The following is a 5,250-nucleotide window of genomic DNA, read 5'->3' as shown; positions in this document are numbered from 1 at the left end:
CATAAACAGAACCGTGTACAAATGATTGAAGTAAACAAAAATAATCTACAGAAAATGTGAACCGAGAAAAATCTCACTTTCAATGTGAAGTCTGGTCGTTCTAATGAACAGAACAGAACAAAGAAAGAAGAATTTGGTGTTAGTCCTCATTTATGTCAACATCACTTGAAATCAAGTATTTCTTGTATTCTCACGTGAAAAATGTCGTTGCGATTTTGAATTCGGAATAGTCGATATCGCGGCGTGTGACCAATCAGAGAAGGGAACATTTCAGTAGGATTTATGCGAAATTATTCGCAGTATGAATTGTCTATGTGCACTGTGCAGTATCCGTGACTATGCACGGACATCGAACGTGCACTTCTAACGAATGGGCACCGCATAGTACGAATAAATCGGCACATACTATGAGTTGAAGCGCATATTCTTCGCATAAAACGCATTTATTTTGAGTTAAATGCCCCTAGATATTTTTCTTTAAATTAGTGGATAGTGTCATGTCGCATGTGACAGAATTTCGTTGCTTTTCATTGGTTGAAAATCCTCATCGTCAATTTGACAATGTCAAATAGTAGTCTACTATTAACAGATGCCGGCTATTCATATTTCATGATTTTATGTTAGTTTCAAAATGTGCCTTGTGCTGTTCCGAATTAGGTTAAAATCTCATGACAATTCTGATTGCATTCCCAGGTGGTTCAACTCTGTTTCCCTGCTTCTTTTGTCAGTTTTTCATTAAGAAAACATCTGCTTGTTTCAAATCAATTCATCGCCTATTCATGATGCCATTCTCCAAGTCCGGAGCGATCTTTGATCATAAAATCGAGTCTTCTCAGTGTATGCTGGGTCCGTGGCGCAACGGATAACGCGCCTGACTACGGATCAGGAGATTGCAGGTTCGAATCCTGCCGGACTCGATGATCTTTTTTTACGCAAATCGGAGTGAGAAAGTAACATTGCGCAATAAACACGAATTGATTTTTAAAAAAAACTGAATGTGAGAATGGAGAAGGCTTCAAGTTGGAAATAATTGAGAACGATGGTCCAAATACAGTAGCGAAACGAGATCAGCATTTCGAAGCTAAAATTAGCTAAAAGCATACGAAAGACTATATGAGTAGAGTGATTGTGAGATTGAGAGAAAAAACCACGTGTTTGATGCTCACACATTTAGTATGTTAATGTTTGAATCTAATTCAGTCTATTGAATATTCATGTGGTATCTCAGCACGTGGTGCCACCATACGAGACTTGATTCATTCAACACAATCACATTTGTGACGAAATCACTTTTTGTTTTTTTTTCACATATTCATTCAAATTCGTGATGGAATAAATTCACTCAGTGGATTTTGAGATGTTTTTTGATCGATACAGCGATAGTGATGTAAGTTCGCGTTTAGCGAACACTGTATTTAAACAGTATTTTGCACTCGCAATTCACAATAACTCGTAAAATCTCGATTTTTGTTCAGTTTCTTATTAGTTTTTGTAGATTTTACAATCTCATCTCGTTTCAAATACCATGAAAAGACGATCAAGTGGGATTTGCTTGTTTTCTACTTATTAGAATGAATCGCTAAAAATTAGTTCTGATTTTTAAAAATAATAATTTGAAGCGTATGAATTTTCATCGCTTTAAATGAATAAAACTGATTTTTTTCGAAGGAGAAAAAAAAGAATAGTCGAGTCCGGCAGGATTCGAACCTGCAATCTCCTGATCCGTAGTCAGGCGCGTTATCCGTTGCGCCACGGACCCGTATACACAGAGAAAACTCGGTTTTATGATCAAAGATCATACTGGATTCTGGTCTACGGAAAGGATACTATGCTTCTATCCGAGTTGGATAACACGATGAACATTTCTTTTTATTCTTTTTCACCCATTTTTGTCTTTCTTTTTAATAGTATTTTTTCAATTAAAGCATATTTTCTGACTGTGATGTTGCATCATGCCTAGAATCATGTCTTATTTGCTAAGTATTAACATTTTTTTCTTCGCAAATTCCGTCAATAATACCAAGACATATGCTCCGAAATGATTTTGCAAAGCCATTTACTGTTAATAACCGTCTGTTATCTTGTATTTTTAGACTTTATTGCCATTCGAGACAATTTAATCTAAAAATATCTCAAATAGTTGAGAGAATTATTGCATTTTTCTTATTCGCTCGTTCCTTCTTTACAAATTTTTAGCAAAGATGCTTCTCAGACAAACAATGTTCGTCAAACAAATTGTCTTATTGGTTTTGCTCTAATTTTTCATTGGGTAAGTGACCTAATGCCTTGCAAAATATGCCATTATTCCGTAATCCGTAGCTCCTGTTCAATACTACAACTTAAAAAAAAATTCTAGTAAAAATACGAAATTAAATTTTAAAAAGAAAACTTTATTCCAAACTATTACTACTCAAAAAATCACATTCCGCAAAGAACGAGTTCATTATCATTTGTATACAATATTTAAAACAGAATTATGTCACAACTTTATGAAAGACTTGAAAATATTTCGTTGCTGACTGCATTATCAGCTGTTTATGTTGCATTCAAAAAATTGCAATGAAGCGTAATTCAATCAAATGATGACCTTAAAATGAATCGTCATCTCAGTTTTATTGATTTGAAGTAGTTGTTTCAGCACTATCGACGCATAGGAGCGTAATTAAAAAAAAATAATGACATTGTCACAAGCCAAATTTCTTAAACGAACACAAATTTCAACAGCAAAAGCAAAATCAAGAACATGCTAAGCGTTACAGAATATGTGGTTCTTATTCATTCGAGTTTTGAATAGAATTATGTGTAAAATGAATACAATTGATTTGCAAAACTCGAGTAATCAATATTAGCTCGCAAAGTTCAATTCGATTTAATTCAAGTACTTTTAAATGATATGTGGATATTCGCCAATTTTTCATTAAAATTCAGGCATAAAATGAGTTTTACCACTTTCGAACATTTGTTTTGCGATAGATAACGAGAAAACTCCATCATGGAGACCCCATGTGAGCATTGATATGGTCACATTAACTGCATACATATCAGCCAGTCTGTTGGCTATCAGCCGGTGCGCGTCGCGAAACCGAACGCAATTTATGTTGTGTTGTGATTAAAAAGATTCGCACGCGATCGTTTCATGTTGGTCGATGCAGCACAGGCCGGTGAGTGCAACGGCTTTATCCGTGTTATCATTGCTTATGCTTGTCATCGCTGTTGATATTAATTCCCTATTCATATCCGTGACTCCGATTAATTTTTTGAGCCTTTATTTACGGCTTGTTTTGATCGGCTCAATCCAAATAATATTCTTTTCATGTAAACATCGCGCTAATTTTTTAGCATCTGAGTAAATACATTCTTCGAAAATCTCTTACATGTTGCTGCAAAATTGCATAGCGTAGGTCAGTGTCGACGTTAAAATTAACTTGGTTTCATTTAAATGATTGCATAAGATAAGCCGGTACGTGTTTTTTTCTTTCATCACAGCAAAACCGACCTACAAAGTCGTATCAATGTCACTGGAGCAACGGGAGAGTGAGGTTCAAATTTCATTGCACAAGTTTGGCTGGGTTTTCTGTCGGCGCCCGGATAACACGACGCTTATTTCATGGTTAGTTCATTCGATTCGAAAAACGTCTTCCGCTTTTTTAAATTGTAACATGAGAAAATTGGTAGCTCGACTTTAATCGAATTCAAATGCCCCGTCTAATCACACACACACACACACAATCGCAGTTAAGTCGATCGCCGTTGGAATACCATCAAATGACTTATTCCCCATTCGAATGCATTTTTACTCAGATTCTTCGGATTTATAGCGAACAAAGAATAGAAATTTAAGTGCTAGACAAAACCGACAGCACATTTTATTAGGGTCAATGACATGACATTGAGTACAGCCGAGAGAGAGGCAAAGAGAGACAGAGAATGAGCGAGAGAGAGTGCTCATTGCACATTTCATGTTTGGTGTGCGCGTTTTGCTGACATTGCACATTATTACTGGTACACCATTGCATATGCAAACATTGGTATGTCGCTTCGACTAAACGAAGCGAACGCCATAAATAAATAAATTGCGAAAAAAAGCCAAGTGCCGGCACATTTCGTGTTTCAAGAATTAGTTTCTCGGGTGGCAAATCCAGTTTTCACCGTGTTGCAAATTTTATACTGACTGCATTTGGATACGATATACCATGCAGACAATGTATCTGCCGGCATTTAGATGTAATCATAATTTCTACAACAGCACCGACAACGCGATAAACTACGCCAGAAGGTTGGAAATGAAATGAACGCGAATTTTTTTCTTGCTATAAATAAATTAATGGAATGAAACAGAGATAAAGTTGCGGCATAAATTTCTACAAATTTATGAAACGGGTCAAGACGTTTTGTGAAATCACGGAAGGCGGTACCAAAGACCATTTTTTTCGCGTGCAAAAAAACTAACAGGAACTTTTTCTTAGACATTAGCGCACAGGGAAACATAAAACAGCATCGTTTTCCAACATAAATAACCGCGCTCAATGACACCTACATGCGAAAAACCAACACTCATTCAAGAACAACGATAAATATTACATGAATTGCCTAGCGGACGGGCAAATTGCCGAACAAATGGCGTTGATTCAATCAACATGGGTTTCAATAAAAGAAGAGAGAACAACGAATATTGCTGATTTTTTTATTTCTATGCTTGAAATTCGAACTTTCGTTGAATGCAGTTGAAAGTCGACGTATGTATACTGTGCACTGTGCAGTAATTTGTATGTGAAACAGTAAAAAAAAACTCAAGAAAAAGTCCAAAAATCCGGAAAAAAATCGCGTTATTTTTGCCGAATTCCGCTCGGATCAGTCTCAAATTTGATTATAAAATCTGGAATATATTGTGCACAGTGCCCAAAATGTGTGCACATTTGTGTAGAAAAACGTGTACGGCTTGTGTTTGTGGTGCTGGAGTGCACAGTATATATTATGTGTGAACTTTCATCAATGACAAACGTTTATATATGATCAATCATTTTTGGCGTATAATGCAGGGAGTAGAATCAGCGGTATTTTTTGGGCAGTTTCAAAGCCGTTTGGGTAGTGTGTGTGATCGCACAACCGCTATGCATTCAACTGTCAGGATGGCCGAGCGGTCTAAGGCGCCAGACTCAAGAATAATCATCTTGCTCATGTAGAATGAGTCTTCTGGTCTACATCTGTAGGCGTGGGTTCAAATCCCACTTCTGACAAAATATTTTTTTT

The 5,250-nt window shown here is 36.4% G+C and overlaps 3 non-coding genes across 3 annotated transcripts; 2 read left to right on the top strand and 1 right to left on the bottom strand.

Annotated features, from left to right (window-relative positions):
* Positions 1–844: 844 nt before the first annotated feature.
* On the top strand, positions 845–917 carry Trnar-acg (transfer RNA arginine (anticodon ACG)). Its single transcript has one exon. It is a non-coding gene; the product is annotated as a tRNA-Arg (tRNA).
* A 769-nt stretch (positions 918–1,686) lies between these two features.
* On the bottom strand, positions 1,687–1,759 carry Trnar-acg (transfer RNA arginine (anticodon ACG)). Its single transcript has one exon. It is a non-coding gene; the product is annotated as a tRNA-Arg (tRNA).
* Positions 1,760–5,123: 3,364 nt separating this feature from the next.
* Trnal-caa (transfer RNA leucine (anticodon CAA)) lies at positions 5,124–5,237 on the top strand. The gene is made up of 2 exons: positions 5,124–5,161; positions 5,192–5,237. It is a non-coding gene; the product is annotated as a tRNA-Leu (tRNA).
* Positions 5,238–5,250: the final 13 nt, after the last annotated feature.

The sequence above is a fragment of the Sitodiplosis mosellana genome, unplaced genomic scaffold (genome assembly GCF_009176505.1).
Source record: "Sitodiplosis mosellana isolate CC-2019 unplaced genomic scaffold, AAFC_SMos_1.0 Smas_scaffold_5877, whole genome shotgun sequence".
Taxonomy (NCBI): Eukaryota; Metazoa; Arthropoda; class Insecta; order Diptera; family Cecidomyiidae; genus Sitodiplosis; species Sitodiplosis mosellana.
This window is presented reverse-complemented; position numbering and strand designations above follow the sequence as displayed.